Here is a 26836-nt window from a genome sequence, read left to right on the forward strand (position 1 = left end):
CTTCTATAATGTATGAAAAAATGCTCATCATAAGGGAAATATAAATTTCACTCAAGAGAAATAGAAATTACAACTACAATGAAATGCAAGTTTTGCCTCTCAAACTGAAGCATTGAGCAAAAAGCTGGATAACATATAGTAAGGATGTAGGAAATGAATTCTCACACATATTGGGTGGGAGTAAAATATAATACACTTTAATCATGGGCAGTTATGCAAAATTATTAAAATTAATGTACACATACTCTTTTATTACTCAACACTTCTACGAATTTTACTGTGATATACTTGCACTCACTACACTGTTGTTTGCGTTAGCAAAAGACTGAAAACTACCTTTAGTATCTGCTATGGTCTGAATGTTTGTGTCCCTCCAAATTCATACATTGAAATTTTAACGCCCCAAAATAATTGTATTATTAAGTGAGGTCTTTAGGAGATACTGAGGTCACGAGGATAGAGCCTTCATGAATGGAATTATTTTATTCTTATAAAAGAGAGCCCAGAGAGATCCCTCACTCCTTCTACTACAGCAAGAAGATGCCAGCTATGATGAGAAAGAAGGCCTTCACTCAACCATGCCGGCCTCCTGACCGTGGACTTCCAGCCTCCAGAACTGTGAGAAATACATTTCTGTTGTTTACAAGCTGCCCAGTCTATGATATTCTGTTACAGCAGTCTGAACAGACTAAGACAACAGACAGGGTTGGTTAAATGTTTATGATATCTCTATTCAATGGACTACTATGTATATGTAGCTCATTAAAAAATAATAAGGTGGCTCATTTGGAATGTGGAATGATGTCCAAGAAATATTTTTAAGTGAAAAAAATCAAAATGCAAAATTTGTATAGTAGAATATACTATTCTTTATGAATATTTTGAAGTGTCTCTATGTGTTTTATTTTGGAGCCCATCAATAGAGACACAAGAAGTTAGTAATGGGGTCTTCCTCCAAAGATTACAGTACATTAATGATGCTCGCTGCTGCAATTACTACATTTCATTGTTAACTTGGATGTTAAGGGACACTGTTTGGCAAGGAACTTCCTCCTTCTACCAAGCCTACCCTCCTTGTTCAAGGGTCCAGGCAGAGGACGTTGGTGAGGCCTCTTGAGCCTTCACAGACTTGTGTCCTGATCTGACCTGCATTTTTTGTGTGTGTTTTACTGACTGTATTGGCAACACTCTTTGCTGTCAGCAGACTGTAAAGAGCATTCATCTCAGAAGGTGTTGCTTGAATTTCTGAGCTATGTAGTGACACAGACCCAGTAGAAAAAGACATTCCCAGACCACTATAGTTATAATGTTGGTTCCACAAGGGGCCTATTTCGTGATACACTTCATAAATAACACTGTCTTCTACAGAATGACTTCATTAGGCTGTCACTTCAACTTCTGAACAGTAATTAATATGCAAGAGAGATATATACTTTTATTAATACTGAAGAGTCACCAAATACCTTAATTTTATAAGTGATTGGTGCAGTGAGGGATCCTTTTATGCCCTACCAACTATAAGGAGCATACAACACTTTTGTTCAGTATCTTTTTCTTTGCTTGCTTCAGAAATAAGATGGATGTCTCTCATAATATATTGATTCCAGGGAAAAGGTGAACCAACCAAAAAGATCTTCAAATTAACTTTTTTACTTGGATTTCCTCTGATTCCAAAGACTATTTTCTGAAGCTTGCTTTGTTTCTCAGATTTTTTCCTTTTTTAAACAACTCCATCCTGATGGCCAGAAAAAGTTTTGAATTCAAGAATATTAATACACATTTAAAGAGCAAGCAGGCTTTCCATCAAATAACATTTTGCTGCAATGAAAGTACTTCAGGCTAACTTCATCTCTGAATCACTGAGGGGGTCAACTAGAGAACACATTGGTTAAGACTCCAAGTTAAACTTCACCTCCTTGGTGAAGTATCTACCCAGTCACCCAAGCAGAGTAATTATCTCCTTCCTCAAAGTATGCCAATTAAAACATGCATCATATGGTGCTATAAGCATTTTTATACACTTTCTTCTCTCCCTATCGGACCCCTCGCTCTAGGTATTGTGAATAATTAGAATACAAACCAGCAGCTAAATGTGCTGTTTGACATGATGCTTGGTCCATTATAATCACTTTTCAATTAATAAATAAATGAGTGAGTGAATACATGCAATGGTACTGAGCCCACTCAGAAGGAAGCATTTAAATAGATGGACCCCGGGGTGAGTCAGGGAGAGGGTGCTGAAAATAGACTGCTTGATTTTCCTAGAGCCAACCAGCCAGCTTAAAAAATGTGTAGAACAAGTAAACGAGAGGTCTGCAATCTCCCCCACAAGATGGACAGGGCAGAAGGGAATACCCGCCCTCCCACAGGGTAATTGGTGCTCAAATCAAACCTAGAAATCCTATATTCAGTCTCCCTTTTAGTGGGAAGCACTGTCTGTCTGGCTAGAATTTCAACAGACATATTCCCAACTGGCTTTATTATCGTGACCCAAATATAAATAACATGGCAGGAGCCCATGAGGTGGGAGCACAATTTATTCTATCTGAAAATAGAGGCGGAAAGCATCAGCCTTAGTAGCCTTGATACTAGAGTGGGGTTGCCATAGCAACCAGCTGAGTCACTAATGAAAAAAGAACAATTGCACTATGACTAGGCTGACATTCTGTGACATTCTCTTATTTTACTGTAGCTCTAATGATGTCTTCAGTAGGAATGACAGAGAGAAAAGGATCTGACCTCTCTATTAAACCTGCAACTGCCTTGACACACTCTGCCTTTAGCCTAATGAATGTGAATTTTTGTGTGCAAATTCTGCCTTGGAGAAAAGCACTTTAGGAATTTGTCTGATTCATATATTAAACTTGTTGATTCCATTGTTCCTTTAATGCAGTTCCTTCTCTTCCAAATTAGGATGGCAATAAAGCAGATGAGCCCCAAAAGCAAAACAGGAAGGGAAAAAATTAGTGAAAAGACATGACAAGGGGATGGTAATCCATCACAGATGACATGAAATTGAAGCAAACAACCAAAAGCAGCTTCTGCCCCTTCTTCAAACAGGATGAACCATAGGCAATTAAGCAGGAAAGCTAGGAAACTCTGCAAAGACAGAGGGACCCACTGGAAGTGTGTTCTGAGAGCTTCATGATCCAAGTATTCACTTCCTAGTCACTATATTCAGAGCACTGAGCTAGGCACTATGGGTGTTGCAAAGAAAGTATATCCTTAAATCATTCAAAGTTTAAAGCTGAAGGAAAGTGAAAAGGATTAGCCACTTAAAAATGCAAACTACAGTGGCCCCCTACCACTGTCAGGAAATCTGAGCAGAAACCAGCACATTTATAATTATAGGTTTTAAAAATTGAAGTTGATAAAATAAAAAACTGCCACAGCTTTGAGTATACAAATGGAGTTTAAAAATAGAATTGATCAAGACACTGTCATTGAGTTTGTAAAACAGTGAGAATGCTTTATTTATGTCTTTCTTATTTTCCTAAATGTACTTGTCTGCAAACATATGAACTTGTTTTAAGCCTAACATTGGGTTGCTTTCATCTGCACGAGAAGGGCCATGAGAACTGGTGTCAGCATTTGTGGCAAATTATGGGGGAGTTTCTGAATTTAAGTGTAGGCATAGACATCTCTTTATCAGCAGGAAAGAAGAAAGCTCATTCATTATTAAAGCAGCCTTCTAGCTACTCTCTTTTGTCAGCATAACACCGCTAGAGTAATTTTCTTAAGTCTATGACTTGAATCATGTTATTCTTCTCCTCAAGATCTTAATTGACCATGTTCATCATGTCACTCTCCTAGTTAAGAACAGATAATGGTTCGCCTACAAAACAAACCACACCCAATTCCACCCCCCTTTTTGAAATGCCTTCCACAGGTTTGCCCCAGCACATCTAGCCACACGTGTATCCTTCTCCTCCCCAATGCCAGCCCTTCTTTCCTGTCTCCTACCTGATGACGAAATGGCATTACTAATTCTCACCTCTACAGCTTTCCCTCCACCTGCACAAGACTAACTTGTCCTTTGAGAAACTGCAAGGGCCACTTACTCCATGAAGGTGCTCTCTGAGTGTCCGTTGCCTTTGTGAACAGAGGCTTCCCACTCAGCTGACTACTCGCCATTTTCCTATTATGTTCTTATTTTTTCTGTTGACTAAATTTTTGCCCCTTGAGTGCAGGCCTCATATCATATCTTTCTTTTTATGTACATACTCCCCTAGTTCATTTATAGTCATGCCATAATGCATTAATTCAATAAATATCTATGAACATTAGGAAGATCTAAAGGCCTGTAGGCATCTTCAGGTAGGATGTTTAGACTTTGCAGCGTCAGGAATGCAGAGAGGGGATGATACTGGCAGGGCTGTTTGGAACCAGACTATGCAGCTGTTTGGGAATCACTTAAGGATGTTGGTGTTTTATTAAAGCCTGCCTTGACAGAACTTCAGAGTCTCATGAAGGAGAGGGGACAGCAGGAGAAGCAGGTGACATTCTTTTTGCTCATTTAACAAGAGCAGCTTCACTTTCATCTGCTGTATGGATTTAGATATCTTGGATTTGGGGTTAAACTTTTTTTTAAATAAAGGGCACTTTTTTGACAGAACAAAGTTTGGAAAGCTCTTTTCCGGGTTTTGGCAAGCCTTTAATGTGTCTAAGTGGGGTGCAACAAGCAGGTTCTGGCTCTGAGTCAAGGCCAAATACACACTAGAAAGTCTATAGATTGCCTAGCCCTCTAAAGGCTTTCACCAGCACCATCACACATCTTTGACTGATGTTCTTTCACTATTTGTTTGCTACTAAGACACAGAAGGTAAAGGTCATTGAAATAGCCCTTTAATACTGAGGGTGTTTGGGGATTATTCTGGCATTATATTTTGCCTTCATTTACCAAGAAATAAGATGCTTCCTTCTTCATTCTTCTTTCTGTGCATATTTCTTTTGTTTTCCTGGGGGATATTTGCTTTCTTTGCTTGTCATACAAAGCAATATTTTCAAGGACCAGTAAAAGACAACTAAAATGGGTCTCTAGTGCATGTATAATAACTAAATCTATACCTATGCAAAATATTGTCAACTGGACTCTGAGTGGTAATCACACAATAGAATATGTAGATGTCAAATTATAATGTACACTTGAAAATTATATAATTGTATTAACCAATATTACCCCAATAAGCTTTAAAAAAAAGAAAGAAAGAAAAAAGAAAAAAATATTGTCAACAAAAGCCAGGCTGAAGGGACAGTGGAAGTTGTATGGAAAGGGAAGTCAGCACAGAAACGGCCATTGCTCTTGTGTCAGAGCCAAAAATAGAAGAGTGTGCTGGCACGAAGCAGCAGCTACACTCCATACAGACCAAGGCTCTTCTGGACGTCACCACTCCGGGAACACAAACCTATGGCCGCCACCACCTCAGCTGTTGCTGTTACACATTTTAGGATAACGAGTGGAAGAAACTCCCTGAAGGTTTCTAGGTGGCAAACTAATAGAAACAAACTTCATTTATAAAACACCTCCCTGCTGAAATAGAGGTTCAGAAGACGTTCCTAATATTTCAGCTCCTGAAGGAAATTGACACTATGAGAGACCTCTTATTCATAGATCTGTTTCTGCCACAAAAATGTGACATGTGTGGCAATCAAGAAGAATCGTGTCAGAGTAGGAGGTATTCATGCTTGGAAGTCAGATGGCTCTATGTTCAAATTCTGGCTCAATCACTTAAAGACAAAAGAATAAAAAACAGAAACAATTATTTTGTTCCCTGAGACTTGCATACATAAAAGAAAGTCCACTGGGAAACCCACTAAACAGCATATTTCTGCGATCTTGAGCCCAATCCCATCCTGCTGTCCTTATAAACCACATCTCTGTACCTATCAGTCTGTCCCAGACATACCAGACTCTGCGTGTCCTTCTCCCTGAGCTCCCATTACACCCTGTCAACATCTACATCAGTCTTCAGTTTCCTTTTTTGTGATTCTCAACTTATTTTGTTTTACTGCTAACTTAGGAATGCTAAGAATTTGGAAAGATCTCATTTGAAGGGACTAAAATCTCAAAACAACAATAAACAAGTCATGAATAGTGACAATACAATCACTGCTCCAGTAAGATCTCATGGTGCTTATAAAAGCATCCACGGGTATTGCATTCTTTATTTGGGCACCACTCAGCACTGTTTCACTGTTTGAATAGAACTGTTTGCTGCCTGCACTCCCTCTTACATGCGCACTGAGCAAATTTCTCCTGTGAGTCAGTAAACTAGACATCTAATTATGGCCCTGGTTTGACATTATGTCTCACCTGTTTCATTTGCTTAACGCAGGTGGCACCTGGTTCTCAATCACATTTCACAGTCTAAGACCCTCTCAGTCTAATTCCATCTGAATGACATCACAGTGACAGGTCGTATCGCAGATATAAAAATAAATTTATATCTTGATCTAAAATTGATAGCTCAGTTGTGAATCTTGAACAGCACTGTGGTTGGGAACCACAAGTTTATGAACTTGTCTGTCTGCCTCACAAGACTGTGAAATCCTTAAGATTCTTGGAAAAAGTACTTATGTCTTGTTCACCACTGAATATCATGTGCTAATAAACAGATGTCCCAGTCTTCTCTTACCCTACTCCCTCCAACTACATCTGACTTGGGTATTAAAACAAGACTTGCGTGGGTCCTTTGACTGATAATAAAGCTGACTTGCTGCTAGTCTCTGCACCTTGGACAGACTTACTGTTTCCGCAGGCATATGCCAGCCAGGAGAACAGCTGCCACCCTGTCAGAGCTAAGGGGAGCTCTGTATTTGTCTACCAAGTATCAGCAGTCCCGGGGGGTATGGCTCACAGCGCCATGCACAGCCTGGTGGGACTTGGTGAGACAACAAGAAGAAAGGTTAAATGAATAACAAGTGTGTTCAGGACAAAACAGAAATAAACCAGTCAGAGAGTTGAGTGGTGACAGGAACAGGTTACTTGATGACTAACTGGGGAGAAGGACAAAAGCTGTGATACTGAAGGACAAGGAAGACAACACATGATGCAGGTGGCTGCTATGGTTGCCACATCTATCTCATAAGTTGATTTTTTTTTTTTTATCTTTTATGGTTTATGCCCTTGGACTGTGCACTGGGTATGATGACTCAAATGGGTAAGAGCCACATGCTTTTCTGCCATATCTCTATGGGAGCCCCCAGAAGAACAGAAATTTGAATTTTAAGGCATCTTTGGTTACCTTAAAATTTAATTTTTCTTGTTTTGTCTTTTTATACTTTTAAAATGTAGTATAATTTACATAAAATAACAAGCACAGATCATAAATGTAAATGTATAGTTTGATGAATGTTGACACAGGCACATACCCATGTATCCTGCATTGCAAACAGATAGAAAATATTGACATCAACTTTGAGAGTTCTCTTGTGCCCCTTCCAGACAATCCCACCCACCACTCCCCCAAGCACCTGCTCCTCTGATTTCCATCATGATAGATTAGTTTTGCCTATTCTGGTATGTCATATAAACAGAATCACATAGCATATACTCTTTTTTTCTGGCCTCTTTTGATAAACATAATGCTTTTGAGATTTTTTTCATGTTTTATGCTTTAGGATTTAATTTATTTTTATTGCTGAGTAGTATTCAATATGCAAAATTTGTAAATATGCAAAATTTGTTTTCCAAACCCTCATATATTTGCTCATTTCCTAACTGAATTGATTGGTTTTGTCCTGTTAGGTTTTGATATTTTTCTTATATATTCTAGGTACTAGTCATATATTAAATATGTGATTTGCAAATATTTTCTCCCAGTATGAAGCTTATCTTTTCATCTTTTTAACAAGGATTTCACACAGCAGTATTCATTCTGATGAGGTCCAACATGTCAGTTTTTCTTGTTATGGATGGTGCTTTCTGTGTCAAGTCTAACTCTTTGCTCAGCCCTAGATTTCAAAAATTTCTTTTTTTTCTAAAAGTTTTATAATTTTACATTTTATATCTATGTTCATAATTCATTTTTGGTTAATTTTATATGAAAAAGCATATAATTTTTATATTATTTTTGCCTATGAATGTCCAATTGCTCCAGCATCATTTGTTGAAAAGGGTATAATTTCTCCATTAAATTGTTTTTGCACCTTTGTGAAAAACTAGGTCAGCATAGCTGTGTAGGTCTATTTCTGGGTTCTCTATTATGTTCTAATGATATATGTGTCTATCCCTCTCTCTGTGCCTTTCCAAATGAGTAGTAGAATAATCCTGTCTAGTAAGTAAGTAAATATGTACATACGTACGTACGTACATACATACATACATACATACATACATACATACATATGTGATAAATAACCAGCCTTGCTGGGATTTTGACAGAAACTGCATTAAACGTGTAGATCACTTGTAGGAGAATTGGCATCTTTACTCTGTCAAGTCATCCAGTCCAGAAACACGGTATGTCTCTCCATTTATTTAGATCTTTTTTAGTTTCTTTCATTAGTATTTTTTAATTTCTAGCATATAGATCCTGTACCTATTTTGTTGTGTATACTTAAGTATTTTCTTTTCAAAGTAATTATAATGGTATTGTATATTTAGTTTCTGTTTCACATGTTATTGTTAGTATATAAAAATGAGCTTCATTTTTATATGTTGATCTTATATGCTGTGACCTTGTTGAACTCACTTATTAGTTCTAGTAGAGGTTTTTTTGGTGGATTTCTTGGGATTTTATACATAGATTTTTGTGTCATCTGCCGACAGAAACAGTTTCATATATTCATTTCTAATTCGTATGTTTTTATTTTATTTTTTTCAACCTATTGCCGTGGCTAGATTTCCCAGCTCTATATTGAATAAGAATGGTGAGAGTGAACATCCTAGCCTTGTTCCTGATCTCAGGAGAAAAACATTCAGTCCTTCACCATTAAGTGTGATATTAGCTGTAGGATTTTTATAGATGATACTTATCAAGGTGAGGTGGTGCCTTAACTTACTGAAAGTTTTTATCATAAATGGTGTTGGATTTTGTTAAATGTCTTTTCTGTGTCAATTGATGTGACTGTATAATTTTTCCTAATTTTTATCAAATTTCTTGATATGGTGAATTACTTTGATTTTGGAATGATAAACCAGCTTTGCATACCCAGAATAATAATAATTCTACTTGGTCATGGCATATAATTCTTTTAAATCATTTTTAGATTTGATTTGCTATTATTTTGTTAAGACTTATTTCTTTTTCTTCTTCTTTTTTTTTTTTTGTTCTGAAGTTATGAGAGATATTGGTCTATAGTTTTCTTTTTTTTGAATTCAATTTGTCAGGTTTTGGTATCAGAGTAATACTCTGATAAAATAAGTTGGAAAATGTTCCTTCTTAAAATTTTTTGAAAAGGTTGTTTAAAATTGGTATTAATTCCTCTTTAAATGTTTGGTAGAAGTCTCCAGTTTAACTATCTGAGCCTGGAGATTTCTTTTTCATAAGCTTTTCATCATGAATTCAATTTATTTAATAATCATAGTGCTGTTTTAGATTATCCATTTTATCTTGGTTGAATTTTGATAGTTTGTGGGTTTTCAAGAAATTAATTTCTTCTAAGTTATCAAATTTATGATTATAACATTTTTCACAGTATTTCATTATTATCTTAGTAATAGCAGCATTTGTAGTGATATCCTTTATTTCATTCCTGACATTGATAACTGTCCCAACGTCTCTCAGTGGGGAAGGGGAATCTCAGACAGATGAAGGTGGAGAAGCTTCTTAGTCAGGCACTGTTGTAGCAGACTCCTCCTACAGGTACCCCCAGCTGCTGTGGTATCTCTGGGTAGGGCCCACAGGGTGAAAAAGCCTTTCCAGTTAGGCTACTTGTGGTGAGGTCTCTTGCCAGTTCCTCTTACTAGCCTTGGTATTTGGGGGAAGGTAGTCTCCCACCTGGCAGGGAGAGTACTTCTTGGCTGCTTATTGTTAGCAGGATCTCTAGCTCTATTCCCTTTGCTGATGGTGTTTGGCTGATTTCAGAGGGATTTCCTTGCAATCTAAGGGAGGAACGAACCTACCTAGGCTGCCTTCTATTGCTTGGTTTGGGGTCAGGAAATACGGAGTCTGGGTTACCTTCTTCTGTTGGGAAGGGCCTGCAAAATGCCTTGCAGTTGTGCTCTTTCTCCTGTTTGGGGACCCCCTTATTGCCATCTTCTTACCAGCTTCCAGAGTCTCCTTTGGCTATCTCTTGAGTTATTTCCAGAAGTCATCATCGCAATAATAGTTATCAGACATTGCCACTTTGAGGTAGCACAACCCCCAAATTTCTTCTGGGATTGGTGCTTGCATCTGTCACAGAAGCAGCTCATGAGGCTAAGGGGTCAACAGATGATTGTTTTGAAAAAAGAAATGAAATCACTTAAGTACCACCACATGCATAAATATCTTTCTTTAAATCCTGTATATTATAGTATCTCCTTCTTTCTCTTTCCCCTTAAGGCTTGTTTTAAAACTCATCTTAACTGGATTTAGTATGTTCACAAGACAAAAGAAAGTGTAGAAGGACTTATCTAGGGCCTTATCATACCTCTTTATTCAAAGTTTTAGATTAATTTCTCCCTCAAACTGAGTAATGAGAGCCTCTACATTAAAATGCATATTCAATCTTTAGAGCATCTCATAAATCAAAATTATGAGTTGAAACAAATACAGTGAAATTTATTGAGACTAAGGGTAAAATTTTTATTTAGGTACAAACTGTTCATTAATAAATACAAAATAAATGGAAACAGTTTATTTGAAATCAGGATAAAGAAATTAGTTACTGAGACCTAAAAATCTATAGTAATCTTAATATAAATATCAGAGCTGTTATTGCAGCGTTTCTCAAATTTTAATGTGCATGCAGATTACCTGGGTATCTTGTGAAACTGAAGATTCTGATTTAGCAGGCCTGGAGGAGGGCTTGAGAGTCCACAGTCTAACAGTCTTCAAGGGATACTGGTTCTGTTGGTAGTGGACACATTGTGAGAAGCAAGGCCCTACTGTGCAGGTCGCTTCCATGTGAGATAATCATTTATGAGCAAGCAGCACATCTTAAGAGAATTGTTGGGAAATGAATTTGATCAGAGAAGATAAGGCAGGATAGTTGAAAGTTAAAACTTAGTTCCGTGAGTAAACGGTAGAAAGATCAACCCTTAATCAACTAAGAGCTCTTTCAAATTGATCATATAAACCACCCAAAGGCAAACAAGCAAACAATTTAACAACAAAACATTCAAGACCAAACACAGATAACCAATTAACAGTTGAAAGATGTTTGACCTCGGCAGAGATCGTGGCATGCAAATTAAAAAAAAAAAAAAAAAATGAGATATCATTTTTTCATTTAATGGATAGGCAAAAGTTTAAAAGCTGATAAGCCTCAATGGGAAAATAGGCATTGTCATACTTCGTTGGTGGACTATAAATTACCACAGTCTTTTAAAAAAGTAACCCAGCATTAGCTATTAAAATAAAAAATGTGCACATATAATCTGACTCAGCAATTTCACCTGTGAGGGGCTTCACTAATAAAATAAACCTAGAAGTATGGATATATTCACAAAGACGTTTAGTGCAATATTGTTGTGAAAAACTCTTGGAAATAACCTGAATGTCAGTCAACTAGTGATCGACATATTGTAGCATATTCAGTGTAAGAAAAACTTGCTATCAAGTTCCTGCTTTCCAAGGGTGCAATTGTGAAATAGTAAGATTCTTGCACTAGACTGTTCATTTAGTGGCTGTCAGAAATGCTATTTAGGGAATTCTTATAGAGACAAGACATTAGTCTGCACGATTTCTGAGTTTCTTTCTGACTCTAAAATTCCATGCTTCTATAAATTGGGCACAGTGATCCATAATGAAAGAAAAAGAAGGGAGGCAAGATTTTCGCCCTATTTTTATCTACTCTCATTTTAGAATTGGGACTTTGGGAGCGGGTGTAAATGGTGGAATATTTTCATTAGCATCTATAGAAGCCACAGACTAAAACTATGTATCGTTTAGACACATAATAAATGAAGAGAAATGGTTGTTGGTTTCTCTATCCTTAATTGTTGAAACAAGATCTGTATTTCAGAAAATGCCTCCTTTATATTCACAGTCACTAACGGAAAGTGACTAATTTGTGACTGGGCAGGGAGACAATGGCGTCAAACACCCTGAGCATATGGATAAGTGATTCTCTGTGTGTCTAAGATCAGTGGAGCCTGACGCCTGTTTCTTTGCCTGGAGCATGGGCCAGCATAAATGTACTCCGGAAGGGAAGACCAGCATCTCATTATGTACTGAGACAGGGGCGATGCCTGCATTTCCCTCCATCCATGGTTTGCAAAATGTGACACTTCCTCAGACGTGCTTCTGGGGTCTGGCAAGCATTTGTTACACGTGCTTAAAATATCTTTTAATAATGACTTTTAAATAGTTTAAATATTTTAAAGTTAATTTAAATAGTTATTTTTAAAGTTATTTTTAAAACTGTAATTAAAAACTAACCAGCAAACACATTCAAATGTGACATATGCCAAATTAAAACACAGTGGAAAACACCAAGAATATTAATATACATTCTCATTGATTGTCTGTTTAATAAGTAAATATGAATGTCAATGCTTAAAATAACTTTGTATAAAAAGTACTATTTTGCTTGTTTTACTATGCAATATAATATTTTATTTGGAAAATAGAAAGTTACACTACTAAAACTTTTGATAATCACTGCCTCAAATCACAAGTTAGGGAAGACAGAAAAGTAAAGGTAGAATGAGTAAAAGTAGAAAGGAAGCCTGAGAAATTACTATTAGATTTGTTAATTCACATATTTTTCAAATCTTTAAGTGGTCCTCGCCTCCTTCAGAACATTCCTCCTTAAAACAAAAACTCTTTATTCCACTTTAGAACATTTAAACCTATTTTGTTCTTTTCAGGATCTGAGATAATATTCTTCCCTCATTTTTATTTTTCACTGTCATTTTGGGGAGAGAGAGGGTCAGTCGCAAGAGTTGAAGCTGAGTTGAATGTTGGCGATAAGGGTTAATGTGAGCATGCATGACAGTTGCTGTTCGAAGGGAGGGGATTCTTCTCAAAACACTCCATTCTTTTCCTATTGCAAATATATTTTGAGAAATTAAATAAGCTCGGAAACTTTCCAGCACAGGGTCTGGAGTTAGAGCACACAGGTTCAAATTCTAGGTCTACCACCTTTAACGTGAAACCTACCTTTTCGTGGGCACATTTTCTAAGTACTTTCTCAGTTTCCCTTTCTTCAAGATGAGGATAATAATAGTATTGACACCATAACATTCTCTGAAAGATCAAAGGAGACTATTTATATATATATATATATATATATATATATATAGTGCCTAGCATGGTGTCTCAAACATGATAAGCATTTTACAAATATTGATGCCACTATTGTTTTTATTTTTATACAGTTTTTTGCCCAAATTTACTATAAGAACTATGGGTACTAAACAGAAAAATAAAAAGAAAGGCTAAATACCTTAGAATGTAACTGTATTTGGAGATAGTGCCTTTTTAAAAGGTAATTAAGTTAAAAGGAGGCTGTTAGGGTGGGCCTTAATCCAATATGACTGGTGTCCTTATAAGAAGAGATCAAGACACAGACCATACAGACCGAGGGACAACCACGATAGGACACAGCAAGAAGGTGGCCATCTGCAAGCCCAAGAGAGAAGCCTCAGAATGAAACCAACCCTACTGACACCTTGATCTTGGACTTCTAGCATCAAGAACTATGAGAAAATAGATTTCTGTTGTTTAAGCCACCCAGTCTGTAGTATTTTATTATGATGGCCCTAGCTTACTAATATAATATGCTACAGAGGAAGCACTTATTTTATACTGGAAGTCTTCTAGACTCTATTATATCCAATCAGACTTCATGTCCTGATTTACTATTTATCTTATATATTATCTCAACCCTTCAGCCCTGATCTGTCCGCATTTCCACTGTCCCAGATTAGATCTTTATCCTCTCTTGTTTGGATCATACCCAATTGATGTTCCTGCCTCCAGTTTTTCTACCTCTGGTTCATCCTATCTGCTAACACAGAATAATCCCTATTACTCCACTGCTTAAGACTCTTCATTAACTTCCTATAACCTAAAGAATAATGTCCAAACTCTTGTGCGTGAACTATAAACTGCATCTCCTCCTTCCAACCTGCCCCCTTCCTGTCTCAGATCCTATCGAGACCTTGTTTCAATTTACATAGCAAGGTTGTGGGAGGGGGTGCTTAAAGTGATAGAAAAGCAAAATGTGTGTAAAATGAAAGAATTGTCACAATCAATCAGGGCTAAGATAAACTCCACACAGCCTTCTGTTTCTGGTAGAGGAACTAGGGTTAAGAGATAGAAGGACATTCAGAGAGCTGCCCAATCAACCAAGTGACTAGAAACCATCTAGAAATAAACATACATATTTAAAACCTTGTGAATTTTTAATATTTCAAAGATATAAAGAATAGCCAACCCACATTTTTAAAAAAAAATATAGGGAAATGAAGAATTTCTCATCTTTAATGTTCAAGGATTATATCATTAGTAACTTCCCTAGATGTGAAATGGAAAAATGTCTGAGGGTTTTCACTAACAAACTTTTAGAAACTATTTTAATACTTTGTCAATAACTAAATATCTTTTCAAAAATAAATAATAGCTAATATATATTGAAAACCTTCTATGTATCAGGCATTGTTTTAGGGACTTTACATATATTGTCTCATTTATTTCATACTAGTTTCCTATATAGTAGATACTTCTATTATTCCATTTTACAGCTACCAGAAGGTAGTACTGCCAGCTTTATAGGAGGGCCAATAAGAAGACAGGTCAGTATCTTCTTGAGAATCACCTTTTCTTTTTTCCTGAGTCTAGAAATAATTTTTATATCTGATTTGAAACTTTTTTTGTTTAAATGGGTTTTTAAAGAAAATAATCTTTTCAATGGGCTGTCTCAGACTATAATATAACAATGGCAGGGGAGTTTTAAATGTATCGGTTGATAATTTGAAATTATCATGAAAGAATATAATATCAAGAAAATATTATAGCACAAATGAGTCAAAAATTTGCTTTGATTAAACAGGGGATATTATATCCACAGGTAAAAGAGGAAGCCACATCTCCTAGCCAGCTAGTTAAATGTCAGTTAGAATCGAGATATTAAGCAGAATTAAAGGCAAGATCTTGCTGCAGCAACACTGTGGTGAGGAAAGCAGCTCATCTTGAGTAACTTAGAAATTTAGTAACCACTTGGCAGAAGACTACAATTCATAAAAGCAACCGTTTCCTGAAGGCACTCCCATCTGTGATAGCTCCGCAACCAGGACCCAAGCAGAGGGAAAAGCTGCTGATCTACACACAGGCATATCTTGTATTATTATTCTTGGCTTTATTGCACTTCACAGGTGTTGTGTTTTTTGTTTTTGTTTTTGTTTTTAACAAATAGAAGGCAAGACCCTCCGCATTCAAAAAGATTGCTACTCGATTTACTATGATACTCACATTATTACAGCGGTCTGGAACTGCAACTGAAATATCTCTGAGATTTGCCTGTAAGTAGTTCCAGTATAAATTATGTACCTACCAGAAGTTAATCAGGGGTCAATTCAAAAAGGTTAGGGAAGAGGAATGATAATAGCTACTATTCATCAGATATCTACTATGTGTTAGCCAGTCACTCTGTTAAGCCCTATCTATAAGTTATCCTATGTAAACCCCAAGAGAACACCCTGAGGTATTTTTATCTCTGTTACAGATGAGGAAATACAAGGCAAATTAGACTACATAACATGTTCAAGACGATTGTTCAAGACGATTGAAGGCAGTAGGAAAACTGCCTTCAAACCCAGATTTATTAGAGTTTAAAGCCTATGGTCTTTCTACTGCTTCAAGCTGCCCCAGCTATTACTGAACACAGAATCTTATTTGTTTGTATAATTGCTACAGTTATTTAAGCAATAGAGTCTTATTTTCAGAAAATAAGACCCTCGTTCTCAATTCACCACATCACCTAGAAAGGTTTGTAAAGTAGCTCTTTGCTATGAAAAACAAAATTGACCTATTTAACAGCAACCTATTACAGCTGCCATGATCATCATCTCTGTATCAGGTCTATAGCAGGAGCCTAAGGCTTGCAAATCCTATATAACAAGGTAATAATGCATTGTGTCATTCAAAGGGTAAAGAGCTAGGATTGAAAGTGGTTAACTGGAGAGACAGATGAAGGCTTCCGGACTAGTGAAAGGATAGTCATGCTGGTAATTATAGGAAGGAACAATAAGAAATATTATTTTTTGATTGGTTGCTGCTTATATAAGTCGGTAAATGTTTTGAGTGTCATCTTTGTGAAAAGAGAATTGTGGGGGCACAGAAGGAAAATGATTGTTTCTTTGATTTGTAAAAGGCATTGTATCTTAAGATGGGTAGAAAGTGGGTAACTAATAAGAATATTAAGCATAATTAATCATGATAAATAATAAATTTAACTGATAATTTCAGCTCTGTAAAGATATTCCAAGAGGTTTTAACTTCAAGAAATAGTTGTATTCAAGTCCAGAGCAAACTTCGACGGAGAAACACTGAAGATAATAGATAAATTCCCGCGACTAAACTAAGGTGAGCATATTCTTTATTTTTATTCTGATTTGCATGGTATTTAAATCAGGAATATTCTGGAAGCTCTGCTTAGCTGTTTCAGAAAAGCTTCTTTTTATGGAAAGTAGTCCTTATGGATAATCATTCATATAAGAGCATATATGCAAAGTGCCAATCACAGTGCTTGCCGCAGGTGTAGCTCAGCTTTCTTTTCCTTATTGGAACTCTAGCTGTTCAGACTTTTGTTTCATGATCCAGCTACCACCTGCATGTAATTACCTGAACTTTAATCACTTCAGAGGAAAGAATAGCTTCTAGAGCTTCTAGAGTACTATTTCTTTCATTAACCAAAACCTATACAATTAAAGTAGATGTTTTAACCCATGTTAAATTTTCATAAAAATAAGATGTCAGTTCACCAGGTTTTGTCATTAATGACTATAGCGGTCTATGTCTAATTCTTTCAATGCAGACAAGGTAAAAAAAGGTGCCTTTTACCAACTGGATAATATTATAGTAAGACGACCAGAAAAATGATTTATGTTCAGATTCCAAGAGAGTAATCAATTTACACTCTGAAGCATGTCATCTGATTGCCCTTTTCTCTAATGTAAAACACCATGTAATACAATTTATTGATCATAAAACTACTCATCCATAGTCAAAGTATTTCATTCCATGATTTCTAGACGCAATCTTCAAAGAAAGGACTGATGTGAGATTAATCAACTATTTACTCTATATAGAGGAAGACCACCCACCTTTTTTTTAGCTCTGCATAGAGGGAGGCCTCTATAAATTGCTAATGGAATTCTACAGCTCACTTTCATAATTTATTTCATTCAAATGCCTAGTAAGTTTTTAGGCCTCTCTAAATCACTAATATTTCTTCCCACATAATCTTTTTATCTTCCCTAGGTTAAAAAATTAGACAACATTTTTCTTTTCTAGCTTTTCAAAGTTACAACTACCCTTCCTTCCAAAGATATTTTCATTCAGAAAACAATGATTTCATTTACATTACTTTAAAGATGGTAGAGTTCTAAATAATATCAAATTTTCTTCCTACTAATCAATGTATATTCAAATGTCTCAACTGAGCTCATATTACAAAGAATTGATAGATTAAATCACCACATGTTTAGTAAATTTTTCAAAGAGGTTAAAGAAAGGTGTTTGGATCTCATAAATAAGTATTTTTATAAAGATTTCCAAATTTTCCATAATTTGAATTTGAATAGAGATATATTTCATTTTTAATCTCATAGCATGCCAATGCTTTCTTTTATTCAGAAACTGGTATGTATTAAAATAGAAAGTTTACATTTCTATTCTCAAAATGTTTGAACCTTGGGAGTTCACTTCCTCTTTCAAAGAAATTGTAAAGCCACTGAGTTTATCTTAAATGCCACTTTCAGCTTTATCTGAAAGCCATTTTTACATTTGCCTTTAAATTTATGTCCAGTTGGAAATAGGACACATCACCTATAGTCTGAGTCTGCATTCATTGACAGTTGGAAAGAAACAATAACAGTTTTGATTCAGGGCAGGACAAATTCCCTGATTGGGTTCTTGGCGGAGCATAAGAAAATTCAAATACATCTCAAAGTCAAAGTCATAAGGAAAGTTTAGTAGAGAAGGGGAAAGCAAAGACAACAGAAAGCAGACAAAAAGTCAAAACAAGGAAAAAAGCCCTGAGTATCAGGGAATTCAATTATTATATCATTCTTTAGTTCCTCTGAGTTACAGTTCAAAGACTTTGTTTACCCATTTTCCTTTGATACGGACATAGAGTGAGGCAGGATAAGAGTATGTAGCATGAAAATGTAAGAATAAGTAGTGTGAAAGGCCTACTGGCAGTTCCCAGCCTTCCTTCTATCCATAGGTTCCCCATGGTTTTAGACATAGGGAATGAATGGTTTTATTTTGTGTAGGGCGTCACTTAAAGACTGCTTTTCCCGTTTCCCCTTTACAGTGTGGGAAAATGGGTTGTTAGCAATCCCAGCAGAAATCTTCCTTTGTTCTGCAGGTTTCCTTCTGGTCTGGCTGCAGGGCCATCAGCATATTACAGTCTCTGAATATAGCTTGATTTAACATTTTAGTTCTCTTACCTTCTCCCTAAATTAGTTTCTAGAGTGAAAAGTTTTAGTCACAGTCTGAGGAGAAAAAAGATATTTTATTTAAGGTCAAGTGATTCTTTTAATAGTTTCCCTACCTTAAGGACCAGAAGAATATAATAATTTTTAACTAATTATGCTTTTCTTTGAGTATGTTCAATCTAGCACAAAAAGCCTTGCTAAATGATCAGCTCTCACCTCTCATTTGCAAGGGTCTTTCTTTGATTATGAGAAAACCAAATTTAGTAGTTCCCTGAACTCCAGGCAAGTGTTCCTTATAAGAACTGTTTGTTATAGTCACTTTAAAGTAGATTTTAGAGTGTTACCAAGAACAGCAATTTGAAGCTTATAATATATTGGTTATTTAAAAATTAAACCAAGGCGGGTTTAGTCAAATAAGAATGTTGATCTTTACCTACAATTCAAAAGGGGCTATCTTATGCTGTTTCTGATGTTCTGGTAATTAATATTAAAAGTCACAAAATTTTATGAGTTTTTAAAATTCTTCTAAGTTATATTCATTTTTTAAAATCTGGTAACTTTTTCAAAGCAAATTGTATTAATGAATCACCCAGTTCCTTATTACACGAAATATGTGGTCCATGAACCACGCTGGCACCATCTGGGAGCTCGTTATATGCAGAATCTGAGACTGACTAAATCAGAATATGCATTTTTAATGAGATCCTGAGGCTTTGCATAATCATATTAACATTTGAGAAACATTGAGCTAGTTAATATTGATACTGGGAAGGGCTAAGGACTCTTTGTTACAGTTTCCTAGTTTATGCGATTAGACAGGCCACTGTGGTGCAAATGGGTTGCAGATGCACCCAAGTAACTACTCCCTCAGCCCTCAAAGCAGATGGGTGGGGAGTGACACAGCTAGAACCCACCAGAGCAGTCCCCTACAGTTTGTAAGTGTCTTTGTCCATTAACCCCCCTGTGCCAAACAGATATTTTCACTTTCTCTGTGTGCTGCTACATGAAAAAGGTAGCAAAGCTCTGCTCTTCTGAATTAGATTTAATGGGGGAGTACTTCGATGGGAAAGATTAGAGTGGGGAAGTAAATAGAAGTAGGAAATCAACGCTCTTGGGCACAGACAAATAAAAAAAAAGAAGCCAGAATGAGATTGGAAATTTGCTTCAGTTCTCCAACTCTTTGCAAAGTTAAATAAGTAGAACCTATATAACAACAGAATGATGTTGGAAGAATAGTTTCTGGCTCACAGAATTTTTTATTCACAGCTCTTGCTTTAAGATAAACCAGCAAGATTAAAAACATTCTAAAAATTGTTTAGCAGTAAACCCTTGGCGATAGCAAGAGAAGGATCACTGAATGACAGGATATAGACCAAATCAGGAAAAAAAAAAAATTTCTCTTAGCTATATTTGTCAAAGCATTTGTCCAGTGCTTTGAAGAGAGTGACTTAGAAGTTGATAAAAGAACCCAATTCTATAGCAGTTCTTATTGCTGTAAATGGCATTGTACTTTAGCTAATTTTTTAGTTAATGTTTTAACTCATTTCTTAATATGAGTCTGCCTTTCTCAATGAACAATTTTTAAAGGGACAAAATTAAAGAATCTCACAGTCTGAGCTTCTCTCTTGTGACATAGCAATGGCTTCAAATTGGTTTCTCTTGCTACAGTTTCCCTCTGTCAAATCCATCAACAACAACAACAAAAAATCATTTAATAATATAAATCCTTTTATGTCACTTTTCTGCTTATGCTTTTTCAATGACATTATGTAGCTTTCCAGATAGTTTAACTTTCTTCATTTGACACTTGCATTCTTTTAAGCCTTCTTAAGTCTCAACTTCCTTTGTTATCTCACATCCATCTGCATTCCAACCATATCTAGGGGGGTGTAGTTCCCCAAAGGTGCAATGCTTTGTAATGCTTCTGTGTCTTTGTGCCTACTATTTCTTCTACTATAACGTTCTCCTGTTCCATTCGCTTGGCTAAATCTTTCTCATCCTTGAAGCTTCAGCTCCAGTGTTACCTCTCATAGAAAGTCCCCCTTTCATCTTCCTTTCTAGGAAAGTGATCCCATGGAAACCTATGTATGTCTTTATCATGGGATTTCTCACAGGACATTGTCATCAGGACCAACTTGATGGGTATATGACCTGTACGGTGGTTATATGACCTGTACGGTGCCCTTCGCTCGGAAGGGCCCCTCTCTTTACTTAATATTCTGCTGTCACCATCTTGAAATTCTTAATTTTATATTTGAATTTGTGTTTTGTAAGTCAGGTCCGATGGGACAATGGCACATGCACCTGAGCGGAGGAGATTCATGCAGTATGTGTAATCTGCCATTCCTTATGCCCCATTCACATAAAACATTCGCAATGCCCCAAAAGCACAGAATTGCAGTGGACCTGCAATGCATGAGACTTCAGCAAGACTCAAAACAAGATAAGCATATTATACCTATCTCAAGAGGACATACTTTCTATTCCAACAAAAACTTGCTTTGCATGCAAAAACAAGGCAATGATGTTCTAAGAAGCAAGAATGAGCAAGGAATCCTATCCTTTTTTCTCTTATCTCCTTGTATTTGCCAATTCTCCAGTCAATTGGTGCTGGTTTTGAACAGATGCTAGGTCTGTGTTAGGCTTTGTGGGAGATTCATATTGTATCTTGTAGTTATTCATGATATATAGCTACTTAAAAAAATATAGGGTAAAATGTACAGATGTTCGTGCTTTCAAGAGATATGTACACTGAGGCATAACAGGAGCTGGGAGATTTGCCTCAGATGCCGAAGTAGATGTTTACCTAGGTAGATAAAAACATAATTTCTGTATAAGCAACTACAGTGGCTCAAGGCAAGAGATGAGAGTCCTAACATATGCGCTGAGTAGAGCCTCAATGCTAGGCAGTGGCCTGGGTCCCCAAATTCCTATCAAATAAGCATTGTTTAAACAGTTTGTGTGCATGGACCTGGATTCTGGTCACCAGGAAAGCTGGGAATCAGCACAGAACTCTAGGCCCCAGGGAAGGACAACTCAAAGGACAAGGCAGAACCCCAGTCCTATAAGGCAGGAATTAAAGGAAGGTTCTCAGAAAAAAACCCTTAGAAAAGACTTGAGCAGGAGCCTGACCTACAATCAAGACCAAGGACACTGATGGACTTATGTGCTTAGTTGGGAGTGACATAGAGCCTGTGGGCATCAGTGAGTCCAGCAAAGGAGAAGGTGACCTAGAAGCCAAAGAAATTGTTCCAGGTGAACTGAGAGGAAGATTCATAAAACTTACATAGGAAACTTACAATTTAGTTTGAAAAACAAGACAAATACATGTGAAACAAAGTGGAACTGACTTCAGCATAACATATAAGAGCCAAATAATGGAGTTCTTATTTTAAGTAATATGAGAAGTAAAAGTGGGTTGGAGAAGTGAGAAAAGGCTTCCTGGAGGAGGTAGCATGAGACCTGGATGTTTGAAAGGAGAAACTCAGCTTAGTAATAATGAGTCCACAGGAAGCTGCAAATGGTGATGGTCTCCATAAGGGGTCTGTGCCTGGAAGTGTGGGGTGTAGACAAAAGCCATGTGGTAGGCTGAATAATACCCCCTCAAATAGTCCATGTCCTAATCCCCAGAACCTCTGAATACTGCTTTATATGGCAAAAAGAACTGAGATGTGATCAAATTATTGAGGTAGGGAGAATATCCTGGGTTATCCAGGTGGGCCCAATGTAATCACAGTGGCCTTTATAAGAGGAACACAGGAGGGGTCAGAGTCCAAGGAGAAGGAGATACAATGATGGAAGCAGAGGTTCGAGTGATGTGCTTTGGTTTGGAGGAGTGGGCCACAAACCAATGAATACAGGCAGCCACTAAAGCTGAAGAAGGCAAGGAAGCAGATTCTCTCCTTCAGCCTCCAGAGGGACCTACCCTGCCGACATTTTGACATTAGCCTAATAGAACGGATTTTGAACTTCTGGCCTCCAAATGTATTTTAGAATACATTTGTCTTGTTTCAAGCCACTAAGTATGGTGATTTGTTACAGCAGCACTCAGAAACTAATAGAGGCACTAAGAAACAGGGACCAAGCTGCAGAGCTCTTTGTAATCAGCGTGGCTGTGCCAGTGAAAACCAAATGTAGCCACACATATGATAGAACTTGCTGCGAGATGCTTTCTTCTTCCACGTGGACCGCAGTAGGGTGCTTCAAGATGAGCCCTGCATTGTGTCCAGAGCCCTCAGGTGCCAACGGGTTTTAGATAGATCAAGGGGCTGGCAGATTAGTTTGGGATGAGGCCTCTCTTCCTGGCTTGCAGACAACTGCCTTGTTACTGTGTCCTCATGCGGCCTTCCTTCTATACATGCACATGGAAAGAGAGATGCCTTCCTCTTTTGATATGGAACCGGTCCTATGGGATCAGCCCCCACTTCCTCTCATATAACTTTAATTACCTGTCCCCAAATACAGTCCCATTAAGGGTTAAGGACTTCAATGTGAATTTTGGGAGGACATAATTCAGTCCATACCAGAAGGTGATGATCAGGATGGCTTCATCTTCTACTTTTAGGGCCCATGACCTCATATTTATCATTGCTATGAAAACCATATCTGGAAGCATTATGAAAAATACTTCCAGAATACCTCTTAATTTTCAGACATTCACAAGACTTTCCTAATGTCACAATCTGCCTAGGAATTTGCCCGTCTTCCCTAAGAAGAAGGAAACCAGGTTGGATACTGTCACTGTTTCCTCACTTACCTATGTGAAATGCTAATTACAGAAAGTACAACAGAGAAAATATTATCTTTTTGTGAAAACTTTGCAGCTGTGGGCCTGCTTTCAGGATGTAATTATACAAACTGAAACTGGTCTCAAGCAAGACACAAAGGTTACCATCCCAGCTACATAAAGTGCCTGGGGAGCTCCTCTAATTACCATGGACTAGAGGTTTTAGTCTTATATCTCTTTCAAATAACATCAGCAGCAGCAGTGACAGCCTGCACCTTCCAACATTACACTCCTTCATTAGTTTGCTCTGACTCACCCTCCTCATATCCTACCACCCAATAAACCTTTCATCAAGTGATTTATTTTTCTATGTACCGGGTAGCACTTAAGCCACTGCTTTCTTTCTTCCTTTTTTATTTTCTACCAAATAAATATCAAGTGTCTCCTCTGTGCAAGGACATTTACATATGCTATTTTATTCAGCCATCATTGTAACCATGCTAAGTAGACATCGTCCTTCTATAAATGGGAAGTGTGAGAATCAAAGCAGTTATGCAGTTAGGGACCAGTGTTGAGTCATCCTGGTGGGCATCCAGAGGGGTGGAAGGAGAAAGGAAGAGGGAGAGATGGATGGAGGAAGGAGAGGGGAGAGAAATCTGCCACAAAGTTAGCTGAGCCCCATCTCTGTCGTCCTTCCAGATCAATATGGCTCTTCACATTCCCAGAGCTCCATGCCCAGAGACTAATTTTATAGGAATTCATTGTAATAGGAAATTGAACAACCTGTTTGATGAGAACTGGTTGGACTTGCCGTCCAGACAGAGCAAAACTGTAGTGCAATTCTATAAATAAGCTCTGGCTCCTGTGCCTAACGAGAGCTTACAGTCAGCCTAAAGGAAAATATACTCTGTCTTTGCTGTCAATTTCCTTTTGTCTCAAATGCAGAAGTGATTTTTTTTTTCCTTTCTCCTAGATACTTCTCTCTATCCAATTGGGGCAGGGCCCCAAATCTGCCCACAGGCCAGCCGGTTCCCTGTTCACAGCCTCCTCCATGGCCAGAACCAAGAATGTGACACCCGCATTCTTCCCATCCAAGCACTGGGGGAAAAAAACCCATCCTTCAGCTGCCCTTCGCTATGGCTACAGACTTGATCTCTTCAGGAAAGCATGCAATGGCCCAGCTCTAGTTTCTTTCTTCCTCTCAGCGGCCACTAAGCTGGGCCACAGGGGCTGGGTTCCACAGGACACACCAATATTTTTCCATGAAAAAAAAGTGAAGATGTTATGGATTTAATGTATATGTCCTCCTCAAACTCATATGCTGAAATCCTACCATGTGATGGTATTAGGAGGTGATCGCATTAGGAAGTGGGACTCACATCGAGTGGTAATTAGGATGAGACGGGATCATGAAGGCAGAGCTCCCAGTATGGGATTAGAGAGTTTATAAGAGTCATGAGAGCTTGATTCCTCTCTCTGCTATCTGCCATGCAAGGATACAAGCAAAAGTCAACTGTCGCCTTCCAGAAGAGGGCCTGCACCAGAACCTGACTATGCTAGCACCCCAATCTTGGACTTCTAGCTTCTAGTACTCTGGGAAATAAATTTCTGTTGTTTATTAGTTTCTCAGTCTGTGGCATTTTTGTTATAGTAGCTGAGATGATTAAGACAATCACTGATCCACAACTTTGTGAGAATTTTGGCATTATGGTTATGTTTATAGAAAAATTTTAAGTTGTCAGACAAACGCACAATGTAAAAACCATTATTTGATAAAGACTTATCTTAATTTAAGAGGTTGAAAAGGAGGATGATCAGGTGGGTAGTGTCCCAATCTAGCCTCAGGCTGATTGCATTCAGTGTTGTCCCCGGAGCTCAAATCAGTGCAGGTGGTATGATTTCTAGTCTAATTATTTGGAGTATTAAAGAAATACACATTTATAAATCAGATAAAATATGAGTTCAAGCATACATCTAACCAAGCTATAAGGAAATTCATCTGAGGTAGTATTGGGACCGGCTGCCTTTTCAGGTCTGTTAAGAGCCTGAAAGTCTTGCACAGTGTCCAGAAAACACTCTGTCCTCCATCTGCCTTTCTGGGGTCTCCATTCTTCATTCCATCATGGGCACCACTGACATCTGCATTGCCTAAGCCCACAGTGATCCATCAAAGTCTGATAACTTGAAGTCAGGTTGCACAGGAGGTACAGGAATGTTTGCAGAGACTGGAAACTTTCCCCCCGCCCATAGGTGCCCCTTTGTCATCTCTTTGATGTATTGCCACCCACTTGGGGCACATAGGTGGGTGCAAGTACATCCACTGCCATAGACCACTCTCTTTTTATCATCATAGGGAAATCTTTTTGCCTTTTCTATCTTTTTCCTCAAAGATTTTATTTCATTCCTGCATTGTCCCTTCCCCTCTACCCAAAATATTCTGTATTATTGCTTCATTGGGCTTGGGTTTTTAAAAAACTTCAAAGGTCATTGACTTTGGACTATGAGTTTAAAGTGATTCATATCATTTTTTCTTGACATAGTGACCGGATTTGATTTTGTGTTGGTGAATGTACATGTAGTGGTTTAATTAGGTTGTATGGGCAATATTGAAGCCATATGCCCAAAAGAAGAAGTTTGGTATGCCTGATGAACAAGGGTGGAATGTGTTGGTCCCACTGACCAATGTACCTTTCAGTTTTATTCCCTCCCTCTCTAGATACCTGCCATATGCACAGTCTAACACAGAAAGGTCTCTCATACTCACATCATACCCCATGGTCCTTCCACTCTGATCAGACTTCCACTCTGATCTGAACCATAGCAGGCATCTAACCCAAGGCCAGCCAGTCATTTATGTGGCCTCAACCAAGAGCTCTGCTCAGTAAGGGCACCCTGTATGAATGATGACTGACCAAGCATTGATCCTCCATGGTACCGAGGGTGAGCTCAGAGACAGAGAGCAAACCAATAATGGAAGGAGCAACAGAAGCAGAGATGGAAAGTGAAATGACAGTTATGAAGTAAAACCAAAGAAAGAACACAGATTTCTGATGCGGATGTAGTGACAGGACAGTTGGTGGCTAGAACTGTGTTCTCACATTAAAGATCTCCCAGCTCCTACTTGTCTGAAAAGCCTGGTTATATGTGGTTCCTACTTTCCTTTCTCTGAATATCCTTTCTACAGACTCTAATCCTCTGAGTAAAACTGAGCCTCTCTCTGGTCCTTGCAATCTAGGAGAGGCTCACTCACGTTTATTTGACGTTTCTAAGGCTTAAGTATTAGTGCAGTTAAAGAGCAGTAAACTATGATTCGCAGATTAATTAACATTTCGAAGAACAGCACTTAACAGTTGAAT

General features: G+C 37.6%; 2 long non-coding RNA genes across 2 annotated transcripts in view; one reads left to right on the forward strand and one right to left on the reverse strand.

Annotated features, from left to right (window-relative positions):
- LOC120612564 (uncharacterized) overlaps window positions 1-26836 on the reverse strand; it is an 86560-nt gene that overhangs the window by 23184 nt on the left and 36540 nt on the right. Inside the window, exons 3-4 of the long non-coding RNA XR_005655487.1 lie at window positions 10902-10994; window positions 10208-10361 (exon numbers count right to left, since the gene is read on the reverse strand). This is a non-coding gene — a long non-coding RNA (uncharacterized LOC120612564). The remainder of the gene's footprint in view (window positions 1-10207; window positions 10362-10901; window positions 10995-26836) is intronic.
- LOC120612566 (uncharacterized) lies at window positions 15509-25024 on the forward strand. The gene is made up of 3 exons (XR_005655489.1): window positions 15509-15613; window positions 16560-16676; window positions 24454-25024. It is a non-coding gene; the product is annotated as an uncharacterized LOC120612566 (long non-coding RNA).

Source organism: Pteropus medius, unplaced genomic scaffold, assembly GCF_902729225.1.
Source record: "Pteropus medius unplaced genomic scaffold, Ma_sr-lr_union100, whole genome shotgun sequence".
Taxonomy (NCBI): domain Eukaryota; kingdom Metazoa; phylum Chordata; class Mammalia; order Chiroptera; family Pteropodidae; genus Pteropus; species Pteropus medius.